Source organism: Hoplias malabaricus, chromosome 1, assembly GCF_029633855.1.
Source record: "Hoplias malabaricus isolate fHopMal1 chromosome 1, fHopMal1.hap1, whole genome shotgun sequence".
NCBI classification, from domain to species: domain Eukaryota; kingdom Metazoa; phylum Chordata; class Actinopteri; order Characiformes; family Erythrinidae; genus Hoplias; species Hoplias malabaricus.
The window spans coordinates 6,899,988-6,919,426 of record NC_089800.1 but is presented as its reverse complement, the minus strand read 5'-3'; the positions used below and the strand labels follow the sequence as shown (position 1 = coordinate 6,919,426).

Genomic DNA, 19,439 nt, shown 5'->3' with positions numbered 1-19,439 from the left:
TTTATATTTTTCCCATATCACTCACCCTTGGTGTGTAATACTTTGTGGCTTCTAGTACATGAATATGTCTAACCATGCTCAATGCCTAGAGGTGTATAAAACTCATAATCCTAATACCTGCTGCAACAGAGACAGACTGAGAAAACTGATGTTAAATGACAGGTGTATACACTTTGTTTATTTATTTATTTTTTTATTTATTGTACACATAATGTTTTTTTTTTTAATCCTTAAAACCACAAAGTCTTCTTTATAAAGATACTTCCAGCAGACCCCCCTCAAGTGCCAGCAATATGGGTAATAGTTGCACCAGGTGAAAATGTTATTTTCAGCTGCCTGTTCCCTGTGACTGAGGGTTTGAATGTTACCAACTTAATCATTAACTGGCAGCAAGGAGACACAGTGGTCCACAGCTTTTACCTCGGCAGAGATCAACTAGAACGACAGGGACGTGCCTACAGTGGACGAACACATCTGTTCAAAGAGCAGATACTGAGAGGAAACGCATCACTCGCACTGAACAACGTCCAGCCACAGCATCAAGGAAAATATATCTGTGATGTCAACAATGAAAATGGAAGAACCAAACACAAAGTGCAGCTCACTGTGGCAGGTAGGGTTCTGTACATGCACCCACCCACCCCCAACTTTTTTTTTCTTTTTTTTTTTTTCCCTTCTTCTCTTTTTCTTTTTCAGCTGGTCCCATTAGGGGTCACCACAGCTGGTCAACCAATTCATATTGTCGATTTGGCAGTTTTATGCCGGATGCCCTTCTTGACACAACCCTCTCTATTTATCTGAACTTTGGGACCCGCACTACCAAGCGATGCATTGCAGTGGCTACGTACACACACTCACACCTATGGGCTCGCACCAATCCACCTACCACTGTGTGTTTTTGGACTGGGAGGAAACCCATGTGGACACTGGGAGAACACACCAAACTCCTCAGAGTACTGTACATTTAAAAAAGGAAAAAAGCCACCAGGAAGGTGCTTTACAATGCTTTTCTTCCACTAGTAAAGGGTAGTAAAGTAAAATTTATATACCTGTAATATAATCATGCTAATGCACCACTTTTACTAATGTATTCAATGCTTTCGTTAAATATTATGCAAATTTTAAATTAAAAATTAAAAGTTAACTATATTTAGAACATTTTACTTCTGCCACAAACATCATCAATAGGCACTAGAATTAAACTATTGGAATTACAAATATTAATACAAACTGGCAAATAAGGGCTTTTATTGTGAATTACTGTTCAATAGAAAGGTTTTTCATCCATAACAAAAATCACTATTTACACTGCAATTGGTACAGCCCAGCCAATTTTATTTTAGAGCCAGGACTGTTCTACTGATCTGTTTTATAATGAGAATTTCATATTGCCCACCACACAATGAGAAATTGATCCATCACCCTTTGTGTCTTTCAATCCAAATCCAGCTCCTTATGATGACCCCAAACTATCAGTTCTCTACACCTGTGACCTCGTAGTTGTGACCCTGACGTCATCTCAGGGCTTTCCTCAACCCACTGTGACCTGGAAGCATCCAGACGGGAGCAATGTGACGACCACAGAGTTGGACACTAAAGGCTGCTACAGAGTGGAGAGTAACCTCACCTTCAGTCTCAACACTACACAGACTGTCGTGGTAGAGATGAGGCTGGACGTTCTGTCTCAACACTTCATTAGAGAAATAACACTTCACCCTCTACAAGGTATGATTACAACAATGAAGTTTAAGGTCTACACCATTTTACAATAAGACTCCATTTAGAGGTTTTATAAACGTTTTAAACTAGGTCATAAACACTTTATATGTGCAGGGCAAATGCTGACTGCTAAAGGACAAGATTATATAAGGATCTGAGCTTTAACACTGTAAATAAATGTGTTCACTATTTGAAGAAACAGATCTATTGGTGTACATTCATTAATTATTTTTTATGTTTTATGACATAAATAATATAATACATAGGTTTTACATTTCAAAATGTTAGCTGGTGTAGTCTATAAAACCAGGAATTGTTGGGAGTAATATGTTTCAGTTAGGCTTCTCAGGGTTTTTTTTGGCTGTGTGTATAGATGTTAGGGCATATGTCTTCTAGTTTATAATAAATGCCATAAAACAGAGAGAGTTAAATTCAGTACAGAGAGGCTTTTATCAATCACTAATGACCAGAAATGATGAGAGAGAAAAAATAGGCTTTAACACAAACTCAAAATTACAACAAGCATAAATAAGCCTATAGTTTTTTTTAGTTAGTAGTCATAGTAGTTGCAGTTGTAGTTGAGTACCACTGACAATAGGGGGAGCTGCAGTGCTATCTTACTGGAAGTGTTGTCTCTGAAGAAACTTTAATTATAACCTGCAATATGTTGTTGTTTTTACAGGATGCTGTGAAATAAGTGCTGCTCACATGAGAAGAAGACCTCTTCTAACTCTCTCACTGACTGTGTTCATTACAGTGTTGTTGCTGCTTCTGATTAGAACAACTATGAATCAGCTTTAAATGCAATGTTTGACCTTTTGCCCCATCCACAAGTAAGATATTTTTTAAAAATTAAGCTTTTGTTTTTTTGTTTATTTTTTTGCCACATGGGTTTTAGTTCAGTCTATGTATGTATACACACACACACACACACACATATACATATATATATATATATATATAAAAATGTGTGTGTGTATTTATATACAAACAGAATTAAACAAATTTTGTCTCTCTACTTTTTTCCAAGTAAACAACTGCCCACCTGTCCGGCCGGACACAGGTGGATGACAGACTACTGTCAAGCTCCTGCTACCCGCTTCAGACCAGCTGCCCATGCTCCAGCTACCGCCACCTGCCATGAACTAGCTGATGATTAGGGTCCTTTTTTTGTCAATCATTTGTAGGTACATTGACCACAGGAGGATAGGTGCCCCCTTGTGAGCCTTGGTTCCTCCCAAGGTTTCTTCCTCAGCTCTGAGGGAGTTCTTCTTTGCCACGGTCACCACTGGCTTGCTCACCTGGGGGTTTTACATATTCATGTTAAACACCAGCTGTAAAAAGAACTATACAAAACAATTTAATTTGATATATAAACACACACACACTGATTTGTTGAGAAGCGTTCTAACGGTGCTGATAACATCAGGCAATGATAATTAGTGATAATACTGGGCGGTGAGTGCAGTGCAGTAGAGTTCGTTACTGTGATGTAGCAAGCTACTTGTTGAGGATCTATAATTGGCGGCAGGATTTAATAATTTCATAAATATATCTGACACTACTTTCACTGCTCTATTTATTTCATGATTTATTATCCAAACTGTCGAATAAAAAGATATAACACTCAAGGTCATGTTTTATCATGAAATAACAGCACGGTTGAGAGGGACTACAGCACCACCTTGGTGATAAATCAGTACAACTTGTATGGAGTCAAAAAAGGGTCAAAAAGATTTTGAGTTTGTAAAACTATACTTACAAATGTAACAGACTTTGTAACTGAGTTTGAGCAACTACATACAAGTAAAACAAAATCTAACTGCGTTTGAGGAACTACATACACATAAAACTATAATCCACAAATGTATTGGAATGCACAAATTTAAAACAACAACAATAATAATTTAATTCACAAATATGAAAAAAAAAAGATTTGCATTTGTAAATCAAATGTTGTGAATGTGTGAATCAGTACCTTCTCAAATGGCTTAAAAGGCGCAAGAGCAGACCTTTTTAAGGTTTCAAATGTGACAGTGGGAGTTTTTGAATGAGGTGGAAAAAATCCACACATTCGCCTTCTCTGCTGCGTGTACGCATCTCTTTTTGCAGTTGCGGATTTAAGACCCTATTTTGACGGCTAATTGATGGACCAATAGGAAAGATTTAGCTGGACCAATCAGATCGCGAGGTTTGTTTAACCAATCGGAAACACTGATTTGTTTCTGTCAACCATAGAGCTTTTCCACCAAAAGAACTCTGGTTCTTTTTTTTACGTGTATGTTGCTGCTTAAACGCAGTTACAAATTTCGTTACATTTGTGAGTATTGTTTTACAAACTCAAAATCTTTTTGGCCCCTTTTTTGACTTCATAAACTTGACTTCATCATACTCCTCATCTCAGCACTTCCTGTTACTGTTTGTAACTACTTCCTGGTCAATCATTAAGTCCACGCTTCATACTGATGTTAATGAAGTTATTTTATTCTTCATTACAAACTCGTCTTCATAGAACACCGTGAAAACTGAAATGAAATTAATATTTCAATAAATTCTTTCATAACAGGCAGATAATTTCCACACATTCAAATATACTGTTCTATGCAATAGCCATGCATAAGGATTCAGGTTTTAGACAAAAACACTGTTAGCTTAACAAGCCAACCATGTGAAAGTTAAACTCTTATTGAATAATCACAGAACAGAATTTCCTAAAGAGTAACACCCAGCATTATATGGGAAGTGTGTGCTAATGTGCCCACAGCCCAGGGCAGGCTAGCTCATACTACAACATACGATTGTTATGCAAATTAACATTTCACATCGCAAATCAATATGCGTGTCATCAAAGAAAGTTTAGTACAAAACAAAGCAGCATTGTGTGCGCCCTTGACCAGTTGTAGAATGGCAATGTTTCTCTCGCTTACTGTTCTTTTATTCGTGTCTCTCCAAACCGAATCTCCGCGCTCGGACCGCTGCGCGCCTGACGAACTACTTCCGATTTAACGATGTCAAAATAAAAGAACAATAAATAACAAAATGCAGTCGAAATAAAATCTTATGGTATTATTTACACTGTTCAGGGCTCAAAAACACTCTTAGTCTCAAACCTAGACTGAAAACCTACATATTCACCCAAGGTTTTGTTTAAAGCAACAGTAGTGTTTTTAGCTTAAAATCACAGCTTCAAAATCATTATGCTCCACTGACCTGTATTAGGGTGAATAGAGTCATTTCTACTCTTGGCTGAGCACTGCAGAAGCTGCTCTATGTCACATTTGGAGGAAGGTAGTAAACCACCTTTCTCAGACTACGTTTTCTCTTCTGGTGTTATTGCTGGATTTACATATTACAATTGTTTTGTATAAACCCTGTATTTTATATTTTCCTGCAGGGTGATAGTTCCTGTGATTTGCCATGACCCGACAAACGCCAGTTTTTTTCCCTTTTTTTCTTCTTTTTTCTTTTTACTGCTGTCTTCTGTCAGGATAACGTGCTTGAAAATGCTTAGAATAGCTATCTAACTATTGCGAGTGGTCGCGTTCAAAAATACAACTCCTCTGGGTAAACTCCAGAACATTATTGGATTACCATGCTAGTGAGAAAGGAGCAAAAAAAAAAAAAATAAAGGTCAGGAGAGAATTGCCAGGAGGTTGCTGTTTTAATGAGCGCTGGCTAGAAAATAACAAATACAAATAATTGATAAGATGAGGGCAAAACCCATGAGTAGCCTTCTGCAAAAATGACCTGCAGCTTTTTACAATTTGAGATTCTTCACTTTTGAGTCACTTGAAAGGTACATTGTAGTGGAGAATTTTCAAGAGCATGTGGATGATAATGCGCTTATGTACGCTGCTAGCTGGCGAATTTGCAGGCTTAATGATACAATTGGGTAAAGTTAGTTCTCATGGGGTCATTTTAATGCCATTACTAGAGGGCACAAAACACAAAGCAAAAATATAAACCATAAATGTGCACACTTAAACATATGGTTCACAAATGCACAGAGTGAAAAACATAAAGACTTGACTCCACCAGGTTAAATAGCAAGGAAAATCTACTTATAAACAGGTGGTGCATTTTAATTCTTTAATTTCTTTTTCATTTCTTATTCTTCTGCTATTACCAAATACAGTTCTGGTTGTTTATCATCCCTTTTATAAAATATATCAAAACTAATCATTTGGAGTATGTATGTATTTGAATAAATATGCTCTTATCTACAGCTGTAAAGTGCTGGAAAAGCTTAAAAATGGACCTTGAAAGTGCTTGAATTTAACCTTAGAAAAACTGTATGAACCCTGTCCCATGAATAGAGACCTATTCTTTCTTCTCTGCCCATTGTTTGACCTGATATTCATCTTGTTCAAGATCTTGGCCTTGTCTCTCCAACAGCATCCAGGGAGACTATATGCAAGGAACTATTTCAGGACAAATGGAAAGTTTTAACCTACTGACCACGTGTCTGGGAACCCCTCACAACTTCAGAACTCATGCTTTACTGTTACATTACATATAACTCTGCCACTTCTTCTTTATTGCTGTGCTGTAATTTGTTGTGTTCTCCGGTGTCGACCTGAGGAGGATGGGTTCCCCCTTATGAGCCTTGGTTCCTCTCAAGGTTTCTTCCTCATGTGCTGTGGAAGTTTTTCCTTGCCACTGTTGCCCTTGGCGTGCTCAAAGGAGGCTTTGACCCGGATTGCAAAGAATTGACTTTTGAATATCATCAATAAATATTCCCCAAGTGCCTGAAGCCCTTTCAAAGAATTTCTATCAATTTTGGGATTTAATCTCCTGTGGTGCTAAAAACCTAGATGTTATTATTGATAAAGCTCTAAAATATGACAAACAAATGAACTCAGATTTAAAACGTAGCTTTTATCAACTGCACTGCATTGTCAAGCTGAAATCTATTTTATTGGGCGGGTGGGGGGCATATCATATCAGTCATAGTCTCCTGATTATATAGGGTTACACTGAAAACTTTCTACTTTTGTTTATAAGGCTCTTCATGGTCTGGCCCCACTGTACAGCAGCTTGTTATGTGGTGTTTAATCTTGTGATCCCTACATTAGTTTTCAAATTGGCCCAAATTTTACTGTTTCTGGCTCTTACTTTTAATTCCTTACTTTATTCTTATTATTATGTTATATATATATATATATATATAATAAGATATATATTAATATATATATATATATATATATATTTTTTTTTTTTTAATTGGTCTTTCATTTAGTTCACTGCATCAGTTAAAAAAGTTCTTCAGACTTTTTTTTTTTTTCATTTCTGAATATTTATTATAATTAATGAGCATTTAACAGGTAGAATACACTACATCTATGAAATGGAACACAAATTATAAGTTTTACTACAAGTAACATTGTACAAATCATACATGGAATTACTTCAGTTTAGAAAAAGGTAGTCGAGATTTTCTCCTGTGTTTTCATGATGATAGCAACAATTTTGTAATGGTTTGGTAAATGCATGGAAATGCTTCCACTTCATTCACAGTTCAGTACAGAACTCAGAATACTGGCCCTAAAAGTATGGAAGTTTGTTTCTGTACTTCTCTTCATGAAAGAGCCACCTCTAAAAATTATACCAACCTTTAACCTTTATAGGGTTAAATGAGTCGACTCGAACGAACGATTCGTTAATTCGTCTTCTTTTTTTCCTGTGTTCTGAGACGTTACTGTTGTTGAGGAGAGTTTAGAGAAATCTGTTTCTAAGTACCGAGGACGAATGGTTGCGTGCGCCCAAGATGTTTCAACTCTTTTCGAGTGAGTATTAAGTGTTTTATCGCTGTTTTGGTGGATGTTATCGCTGTTTTGTGTGGATTAACGGTACTGCACCGGTCGATGTTAGTGTATACCAATTAAACGTCGTCTAAAGGCTGCCTTAAATGTCTGATACAAAGGCATTTATATTCAGTCCTAAGTCAGTTCATAAGCTTTTCATTATAGTGCACTAACGTAGAGAAAATAAAATGTTTGTGACACCTCTGAGAACTGTGCGGTTTTGTTTTGTTTCACTTTGCTGTTTAACTTAGGATTCACCGTTGATAAAATAGACTACACCTTTAAAAATAAATGTGCTACAAAGTATGAAGTATGGACGGTACCATTTTTTATTAATATGCAAGTTGCTATCTCAATATTTCAAAATAGTATGTCATTATTTCAGTCAGCTTTATTATATATATATATTCTCGTTGATTTATACCATCAAATCTTCACAGAAATGTTCCAGCATCCCATGTAAAGCAATCCCAAAACAGTAGAAGCTGCGACTGCTGTAAAGGGGATAGGTTCCCTGTTAAAACCCTTCATTTCCAAAGAATTATGGTGTCCAGTCAAAGACAGAGAGGGGAAAAACAGGCTGTTTATGGTTTTAATAATATTGATAAACCCAGAAGCAGTATTAAGAAGATTTACTGGTGGATTAATCTACCTAATTTACAAATACAGGAGATTAATCAGAATATATTTAAATGTGACAGAGGTGGTGGAGAAGGGTAAATGTCTGTTCATTCCCTTGCTTCCTTTTCCCTGTGCCTTAAGGGTGTAATGAATGTTAAAACATAAAGGCTTATTTATTGATATATTATGGTTTATTTGTTGGATTTAACTTATTGAAGGTAAAATAAAATGTCATATTTTTTAATACATTGAAATAAGCAGATAATAAATAATCTGACACTAAAACGATCACAATATAAAACTGAAAATTAAGGTTGGTATAATAGCATTTTAAAATCTGGAAATAGTGTTGACTTGACACACACACACACATATATATATATATATATACATATACATATATATATGTGTGTGTGTGTTTGTGTGTGCGCGTGTCAAATATTCTCCTTGCGTCTGTGTGGTCTATGTCTGTGTCTCCATATGCTCCAAAATCACATGTTGGTAAGTGGCTTGATGTCTCAAAATTGTCCATAGGTGTGAGTGAATGTGTGAGTGTGTGTTGCCCTGTGAAGGACTGGCACCCTCTCAAGGGTGTGTTCCCACCTTGCACCCACTGATTCTGGGTAGGCTCCGGATCCACCGCAACATGAAATAATAATACAATAAAACAGATGTTTTTTGAAAATCACACATTATGTGGCCCTTTAAACGCTAAGCACCAGCGATATGAAAGTGTCAAACAAATAAATACAATGGAATTTGAGTTCCTAACTTGTGTTTATTTATAGTCAGAAAACATGTTATTTTACTAATTCAAGGAATAAGGTTTAAAAGACCGTTGCTTTTAATTCATACTTATATATGTCAGTAACTAAAATAATGTGAAATATTCATGGAGGTCCATTAAGTGGTGCTTAGCCTTTAACTAAAAATCTAGATATTAATTTATAAATTTTGGATCAATTAATTTCTGATTGCATCATATTTAGGCATTTACCAAGATTATTTATATATATATATATATATATATATATATATATATATATATATATATATATATATATATATATATATATATATATATTCTTTAATTTGGTCTTTTATTTAGTTCACTGCATCAGTTAAAAAAATTCTTCTGACTTTTTTTTTTCTGAACATTTCTGAATATTTATTATAATTAATGAGCATTTAACATGTAGTATACACTACATCTATGAAATGGAACACAAATTATTAGTTTTACCACAAGTAACATTGTACAAATCATACATGGAATTACTTCAGTTTAGAAAAAAGTAGTCCAGATTTTCTCCTGTGTTTTCATGATGATAGCAACAATTTTGTAATGGTTTGGTAAATGCATGGAAATGCTTCCACTTCATTCACAGTTCAGTACAGAACTCAGAATACTGGCCCTAAAAGAATGGAAGTTTGTTTCTGTACTTCTCTTCATGAAAGAGCCACCTCTTAAGGCAACAACTACAACTTTAACAACTATAAACTGTACTGACATGAAACACCAGACTGACTACACAGGTGTTTGGATACTGAATATAGCATGGAACCGCTATAAACTGTACTGACACCAGACAGACTATCCAGGTGTGTCAGTATTGAATATATGTTTAAACGGCAATATCACAGCATTAAACAAAAGTACAAACCCTAAAACCCACATGAACTCAGGACATGACATTTGAACCTTTATTGTTCGTAATCGAGTTGCCCGTTTCAATAAACCACATACTCCTCTCAGTCTCTTCTCAAATGCGAGGGTTCTAACTGCGCATGAGTGTTGACCCTTACAATGCTCCTCCCTGCCCAAAAAGCTCACCCACAAAAAATGTCATACTCGAAATCCCTGGCTTTTAGTGTCCATTTAAATAGAGGCATGGCAGCCGACGAGAGAGAGATAGATGGCTGCTCCAATAAAATCATTCATTCATTCATTCATTATCCATAACCCTTATCCAATTCAGGGTCACGGTGGGTACAGAGCCTACCTGGAATCATTGGGCGCAAGGCGGGAATACACCCTGGAGCGTGTTTCCCATTCCTGGTTTCTGAATGACTGGAAAATTAAGATTAACGTAGCTACATTATGGATCATATATATCGCTACAGGTAGGAGTTTGTTTATTCAAATTTATAGTTTTCTCGCTTTGCTGCATGCATCACAAATGGAAGTAAATGTACTTATCAATGCTTTGCATTTTCACTCTGTGTGATGTTTTAATTTTGCAATAAGATTATCGTTTATGAATGGAAAATTTAAAAAATCATGAAAATGCTCATTATCCAATTTCTGATTTGAAAACTAAAGAAATTAGCGATGAAATATAAGCAGAGCGCTTAGCTAGTTTCTTAAGACTTTCATTTTCCCGCTTATCTCTCCCTCTCTCTCTGTTCAGGACCACTCTAGAACCATACTCTTAAGTAATTTTAGACACAGAAAAAAATGTTTTACAATAAGGAATTTTGGCCGCAAAAAAAAAACGTGAAATGTTTCTGCCTGTGCCCAGTGATTTCAGGACGGATGAATGAATGAATGTGTTTTCCATCTACTACAATATAGGGGGTGAGAGGGGTTGTTCACGATTGATGTCAGTTTTGCTGACATTCTCCTCTCCCACACCTCCTCTATGGGGTCCATTGAAGTCTGATGTGTAGAATGTAAATAGGAACAGAGAGAGGACTGTACCTTGGGCCCCCCCCCATGCTGCAGACCACCACATCAGACACACAGTCACGTAGCCTCACATACTGCGGTCTGTTGGTGAGGTAGTCGGTGGTCCATGCAGCCAGATGAGAGTTGACACCAGCTCCCTCCAACTTCCCCCTAAACAGTGATGGCTGGATTGTATTCAAAGCAATGGAAAAGTCATTACTCTTAAAGTGCTCCCGGTGCCCTCTAGGTGCGAAAGTGCTTGGTGTAGCAGGTAGATGACAGCTTCCTCCATCCCGCTATTTACCAGATGTCGAAGGTGAATGAGGATAATTCGCTCCATGGTCTTCATTAGGTGAAAGGTTAGAGCTACTGGCCTGAAGTGGTTAGGCTCCCTAGGGTGCGCAGTCTTTGGAACTGGAACCACACATGAAGTTTTCCAGACGTGGAACTCTCCTCAGACTGAGGCTCAGGTTAAAGATGTGCAGGAGTACCCCACAGAGCTGATCTGCACAGTCCTTAAGCAGTCTGGGGTTCATGCCATCAGGACCAGCCGCTTTTCTCATGTGTTCCTCGTCTAGTTCCCTGCTTACCTGATCAGCTGTTATGGAGAAGCGGGGCATGGAGCCGTAGTGTGTCTCCTGTTGAGTAAGGTCAGGGCTAGGGTGTGTGGATCGGTCTAGCCAGGGACGAAGCAGGGTGATGTACGGTTGGAGGGGAACCGTTGGTGTCAGGTGCATTATTAACTTATTCATTTGGGGCTGTGAAAAATTATTTCTAAAACAGATCCCTTCACTTTTTTTTTTTAATTTGTGTTATTTTTTCCCCTCCAGATTTTCAAGACACTGCAAAAAGATTTTATTATGGATCATATTAATGGGTAGGTGAAAGACTATTTATTACAACATTTAGTTCAAATGTTCATCACATTTTGCATGCAGTGTAGACAGTAATTACTAAGTAACCTCAGTAGAATTCTGCTGCTTTATCTTCAGGCCACATCATAGTCATTGCTGGATTGAGGTGTGGGTTGAGGATGTTGAGAATGAATTAGAATGAGTCACATGTGTGTGAAGACAGTAAGGATGTTTTATTTGAAAGTAGAAATGGAAAAGTTCACAGTGACTTTGTCACTCAAACACATGCTATAGGAAATGTGTAGGAAATTATCACCCTCAACTTTTCCATAAATAATCTTTCCCCCAAGCATCAAGGTTATAAACCGATGATAGACAGACAGAGAAGAGACAAACAACTATGAAAGAGTTCACAGTGACCTTAAACAAAGTATAAAAGAATTACATTAAAATACAGAATTAAATGAAATTAATCACTTTCCAACATCATGCATCAACATGTAACAAACTGTTCTCAGAAGAACACAGGCTGTTACTGCAGCAAATTGGGACATTTGTTTCAGGAAACACATCATTTAATAACTTTACTGATCATCTAAAGAACCAAATATCTTAGTAACAACCACATAATATAGTTGCTTTTGCTATAAACTATACATAGTTTACATAAACTATATACTATCCTTTGTGTTTCTGTCAGATACAATTTCAGGACAATTAAAAATCTGATTATTGGTATTATCACACCTTCGATGCTTTGGTTTAGAGCAATAACAAAAGAAAGAAAAGGTGAAAATGTATTAACCCCTTGAGGCAATTGAGACTCCATATTTAACCCACACACACAAATGAGCAATATTTGAACACACATTAGGGGTAGTGATCACATACTGATAGTTAGCCACAGTGCCCATAACAGCTGGGGCCTTGGCATCTTGGTAAAAATAATACACATTACTATTTGTATTTTGGTACAGTATACGTACAGAAAAATTAACAACTGCAGGTAAATGTCACTATCTGTCACTTTAGTTGACCTATTACATTACTGCTGAAGATCTGCATTTTAAAATATTATTTTTACACTCCTCTCTCCAAGTCTTAAATATTGTACTGCTTCCTCCCCACAGGTGTTCCCATCACTTGTCAGACAGCAGCAAACGATGTTATAATAGCTGCACCAGGTGAAAATGTAATTTTGAGCTGTCTTTTCCCAGCAACTGACAGTTTGAACATTGCCAACTTAATCATTAACTGGCAGGAAAAAGACACAGTGGTCCACAGCTTTTACCTCGGCAGAGATCAACTAGAACGACAGGGACAGGCCTACAGTGGACGAACACATCTGTTCAAAGAGCAGATACTGACAGGAAACGCATCACTCGCACTGAACAACGTCCAGCCACAGCATCAAGGAGAATATTTCTGTGATGTCAACAATGAAAATGGAAGAACCAAACACATTGTGTTGCTCATTGTGGCAGGTAAAGGACTGTAATATTACAAATAGCAATAATCCACAAGGAGGCTAGCTATTTGGTTCTACAGGTAGTGTCACTGTCACACAGCTCCAGGATTTGCAATCCTGGTTTCAGTCAATGACTCAGGTCTTGTGGGTTTGTCCAACAACACACAAGTGTGAGTGACTGCTGAGTGTGTGCCCTGCGATGGACTGGTGACTTGTGTAGGGTGTGTTCTTGCCTTCTGATAATTATAAATAAATTATTAATTAAAATAACCACAGTTCTTCTAGCATTAAATGTGGTTTAGAGCTTTTAACTACTGCTAAACAGCAATTCCTAGTAGGAATGTAACTTCCTGACCAAAAAAGGAGGAATGGCAAATTCAATTAAAAAGCTGGGAGTTAAGGACATTTGCAAAACGTCTTAAACATTTGAGGTTGTTTTTCTTCATATATAACATCACAACTGTAGTTTTACAATGTCTTCAGTGTAGCGCTGCCTGTCAGATTTTAGAACTGGCTGTTTTTATTATAATTGTTTCATATTGTCCACCACTGAAATGATATCAACCAACTAATGTGTTTTTCAATCCAACCCCAGCTCCTTATGATGACCCCAAACTGTCAGTTCACTACACCTGTGACCTCGTCATTGTGACTCTGACGTCATCGCAGGGCTTTCCTCAACCCACTGTGACCTGGAAGCATCCAGTCGGGAACAACGTGACGACCACAGAGCTGGACACTAAAGGCTGCTACAGAGTGGAGAGTAACCTCACCTTCAGTCTCAACACTACACAGACTGTCGTGGTAGAGATGAGCATGGACATTCTGTCTCAACGTTTCATTAGAGAAATAACACTTCAGCCCCGACAAGGTATGACTGCAACAATGACAATAACAATAAGACTCCACTAATCAAGGGTTTATAAATTATGTAAAATATAATAATTAATAAGCATGTCATAAACACCTTACACTGGCATGTTAAAAGCTAAATGATAAAGACAGAGTTAGATAAGGATCTGTTTATTAATGACTCCTGAAGTGTTCGTGACATATTAAATAGCCATTAATATATTATTACACATACACAGTAATGTGTAACCATTATTGATTAAGTATATATTAAGTGTTAAATAGAAAATTGTACCTCATTCATTGTCTGTAGCAGTTTATCCAGTTCAATGTAATGGTTTGCGCACAAATGCTGACCAATGTAGGCTATGGATACAGGAACTGTAATTGGAGTAGTATATTAGGGATATAAATAAATCAAACAAAGAAACATTGTTCCACCTGTTCTGACAGTAAATATATTAGTGATAGTGTTTTAGTTTATAACGAATGTCATAATGCAGTGTCAGGGCAGGGCAGCCTGACAAAGGCAGACGCACATGCTATAACAGTGACTTTATTTATAGAAACAAAAGACAACGGCACAGATATGGACAAAGAGACTTCAACAAACTAAACTAAAACACAGAGTGGTATACAGACAATGAAAGAAGCACAAGGAAGGAACAGACATACCAGGCATGTAGGCAAGTGAAATAAATGTCTAACAAACAGGCACAGGGACAAGGGAACTTAAATGCACACCACAGACAAGGAACACCTGGGACAGATAATGAGAGGGTGGAGCTAAGGCAGGACAAGGGCGGAGACAGGAACAATAACAAACAGAGCCATGTGCTAAGTAAGCACATGGTGGGAAAAGACAGGACAGGGCCAGGGCATGAAATGAATGACTGCTTCAATCACAAATGACCAGATAATAAAAAAAATTATCTGATTAAGTACATATATTTTTAAAAGAATGTGTTATTATAATTATTATTATTATTATTATTATTATTACTGGTAGTAGTTGTTGTAGGAATTGTAGTTAAGCCACTGCAGTGCCATCTTCCTGGCCGAGTTACCACTAAAGGATCTTATATTATAACCTGCATTATGTTGTTGTCTTTATAGGATGCTGTGAAGGAAGTGCTGATCATATAACTAGAAAATGCCTTCTAGCTATCCCACTATCTGTGTTCATAAGCGTGTTTCTGGGGCTTTGGATTAGAATAAGCCAACCACAAAGTTAATTCTTCTCCTTTCCATCTCTGGAAAGATGCCTTTCTAATGAACGTAATTTTAAGAATTGTCTGAATCTTGCAAATTACTCTTAGAATTCCCCAGCTAGAGAAATTATGCCCAATGTTCAGGCCTGACCAGTAGGAATGCTTCTCCACTCTCCTATTGGACAGGCTTGTTTTAAAGCTTAAGTTATCTGAGTGAACAATAGATGTGTGCAAAACCTCACTGTTTTATTGAGTGATAAGCTATTCTGAGGAGCTGTGATTCAAGAGTACACATCAAATATATTATTGCTGAGGTTCTAGAGGTTGAATGCAATGAAATCCTCATTTCAAAGTTGCAATATCTAGTCTGAAGCCATTTTTAGAACAACACAGGCTGTTAGTGTAGTAAACTACCTTATAATAGCCTTCATCTCAGAAGAAGTATTGAACAACCAAGTGTCTACAAACTTTTGACTATATGTATTACAACATGAAAGTGGCTAATGCATTTTAAAAAGCTTCTAATGGACTCTTTTTTGGTTTTACAAAATCTAGGAGTGGTGGAAGACACTGGTTAACAGTTTAAACCGCAGCTACAAATTACTTTAATGGTCACAGATCTTTTTATCTTTTAACTGCCTGACAGGTTTGCCTTTCTTTATTAGTCAACACAAAGTTAACTAACACTGGCAGTTTGACAAGATGCAATGGGTGGTGGGTCAAGCCAAGTAGCTGTAAAGCTGCAAGGTACAAATAGCTGATGTTTGATTTCTGTTCAGTTGCACAGTGGTCTTGAAGGACAAAAGCACATTGTAAAATATATGCACATTTTAAAAATTAGCTAATTACATACATTTTTTTAAAACAGCATACAAGCATGTTTATAGCATAAAATAACTGAACACTCATTAAAACCATGCCCAAGATTAAAAAACTTTCACACATGAGCTTCGGAGAGTTTCTAGAATATCGGGTCCAGAGTTGTCCTGAAGTTGTCCCAGTGCACAGCAGGAGATTTTCTGCGTCAGATGCGATCTCACCAATAGACTCTGGCTGCAGACATGCACTCCTTCCAGATGCACACTCTGCCTGAGTGCACTCTCTGCCACACTATCAGAAATGGCACAGCAGAACAATCCAGATATCATTAGTTTAGGGATTTCTGTTGCTATATATGATGACAGCTAGGGTCCTCTGTCCCATTACTTGCCCTAAGCCCTAAGGCCTTCCTGGAATTGTGCACTTTGATGATGTTTGACTCTGTCAAAGGGTGAGCAAAAGGGGCGTGAGGGTTCAAGTGTTTGGGGGGTCCCCCTCTGTGCTTTTGCCCTTCAGGGCCACCGTATCATTGTTAAGCTTCATTAAGGACAATGACTGATAATACTATGGTGGGTCAAGCCAAGTAGCTGTAAAGCTGCAAGGTACAAATAGTTGATGTTTGATTTCTGTTCAGTTGTACGGTGGTCTTGAAGGACAAAAGCACATTGTAAAATATATGCACGTTTTAAAAATTAGCTAATTACATACATTTTTTAAACAGCATACAAGCATGCTTATAGCATAAAATAACTGAACACTCATTAAAACCATGCCCAAGATTAAAAAACTAGTTCTGGTACAAGTGTATAATGCCTCTTTCACACATGAACTTCGGAGAGTTTCTAGAATATCAGGTCCGGAGATGTCCTGGAGTTGTCCCAGCGCACAGCAGGAGATTTTCTGCGTCAGATGCGATCTCACCAATAGACTCTGGCTGCAGACATGCACTCCTTCCAGATGCACACTCTACCACACTAACATAAACGGCACAGCAGAGGTATCTTAAAATGGTGACATCTATTGGTGACATGGTGATATCATTAGTTTAGGGATTTCTGTTACTATATATGATGACAGCTAGGGTCCCCTGTCCCATTACTTGCCCTAAGCCCTAAGGCCTTCCTGGAATTGTGCAGTTTGATGATGTTTGACTCGGTCAAAGGGTGAGCAACAGGGGCGTTCAAGTGTTTGGGGGGTCCCCCTCTGTGTTTTTGTCCTTCAGGGCCACCATATCATTGTTGAGCTTCATTAGGGACACTGATAAAACGGTAAACTATGGCCAGCACATAATTAATAAATTGTAAATTCATAATTTTTTTTACTTGTTACTTGTATTTTCTTTACACTGTTAAACACTGCTATGTACAGGCAGTATGGCGATATTTATCATTACTGTGACACATTACAACACAATACACTCATCTGAGAATACTGTGGCCCTTACTAGTACTTAAAGAGCACTAAACAACTGCATTTACCTACAAGAGAGCATCATTTGTTATGTTGAACTGTATTTAGTGCAGCGGTGCCAATGACTATAAACCATTCCCAGATTATTATCATTTTGTTTTAAACTGTGCCACTATTGATAAAATCAAATGAGAATTTACTTATATAGCACTTTTTATAACTGATGTTGTCGCAAAGTGGCTTTACAAAATTAGTATCAGAAAGCCCCTTGTGAACAACCCAAAGGCAACAGTGGCAGACTAAACAACCTCAGACTAAAGAAAACTTTACTAGCCTGTTCAATTTTCTCAGACATCAGAATTGCAGAATATATTATTAAAATGTAGGGTGACCACTTTTTTAGACTTAAAAAATGTCCGGCCGGAATTTCACAAACGTCCGGGATTTTGTTTTTCTAGAGCTTACATAGAACTTCGAGAAGTTTCGTTCACAAACTAGTCCCGCCCTCCCCTACTCCGATTGGTTCGCTTGAGTGAGAAGGGGGCGTGGCGAAGTGGTCTAAACTCTTCTGATTGGATGGTCTGAAGGTAGAGCTACCATTATTAGTCGATAACCTTCTCTGTAAACATTTAATTGGTCAGTCTGCACGTCAGTAGTCCTTGTTTACGTCAGGCAAAGCTCATGTACCTACCCTCAGCTCGAGCAGCTATGCCGAAACGTAAATGTAAGTTCTCGGATAAATTAAAAAAGAAATTCCCATGTTTTGTGTAGCAAATAAAGGTGTAAAGGACCTAAAAGCACACATAGGTTCAGCTAAGCATACATCGGCAGCGAGGGGCGAGAGCTCATCACTCCATCCACCCCCCGCCCCGAGACGTGTCCTCTAAAATTCATGAATTATTTTTTTATGTTTTATGACATAAATAATATAATAAATAGGTTTTACATTTCAAAATGTTAGCTGGTGTGGACTATACAAACATGAATTGTTGGGAGTAATAGGCTTCTCGTTTTTTTTTTTTTTTTTTTTTTTGTCTGTGTGTATAAATGTTAGGGACATAGTTCTTCTAGTTTATAATAAATGCCATAAAACAGAGAGAGTTAAATTCAGTAAAGAGAGGCTTTTTTCAATCACTAATGACCGTAAATGACGAGAGAGAAAAAAATTATATTTAACACAAACTCAAAATTACTATTTGTCGTCATAGTAGTTGCAGTTGTAGTTAAGCACCACTGACAATAGGGAGAGCTGCAGTCCTAGCTTACTGGAAGTGTTGTTTCTGAAATTTTAATTATAACCTGCAATATGTTGTTTTCTTTTCAGGATGCTCTGAAAGAAGTGCTGCTCATATGAGAAGAAGACCTCTTCTAACTCTCTCACTGACTGTGTTCATTACAGTGTTGTTGCTGCTTCTGATTAGAACAACTATGGATCAGTTTTAAATGCAATGTTTGACCCTTCACCACTGGCTTGCTCACCTGGGGGTTTTTACATATTCATGTTAAACATCAGCGGTAAAAAGAACTATACAAAACAATTTAGTTTGATATATAAACACACACACACTGATTTGTTGAGAAGCGTTCTAACGGTGCTGATAACATCAGGCAATGATAATTAGTGATAATACTGGGCGGTGAGTGCAGTGCAGTAGAGTTCGTTACTGTGATGTAGCAAGCTACTTGTTGAGGAACTATGATTTGGCGGCAGGATTTACTAATTTCATAAATATATCTGACACCACTTTCACTGCTCTATTTATTTCATGATTTAATATCCAAACTGGGGCGGCACGGTGGCGCAGCAGGTAGTGTCGCAGTCACACAGCTCCAGGAACCTGGAGGATGTGGGTTCGATTCCCGCTCCGGGTGACTGTCTGTGAGGAGTTGGTGTGTTCTCCCCGTGTCCGCGTGGGTTTCCTCCGGGTGCTCCGGTTTCCTTCCACAGTCCAAAAACACACGTTGCAGGTGGATTGGCGACTCGAAAGTGTCCGTAGGTGTGAGTGTGTGAGT

General features: G+C 37.6%; 1 long non-coding RNA gene across 1 annotated transcript; it reads left to right on the top strand.

Annotated features, from left to right (window-relative positions):
* The first annotated feature begins 7,376 nt into the window (after positions 1-7,376).
* On the top strand, positions 7,377-12,946 carry LOC136691928 (uncharacterized). The gene is made up of 3 exons (XR_010801915.1): positions 7,377-7,505; positions 11,643-11,689; positions 12,797-12,946. It is a non-coding gene; the product is annotated as an uncharacterized lncRNA (long non-coding RNA).
* The last annotated feature ends 6,493 nt before the right edge of the window (positions 12,947-19,439 follow it).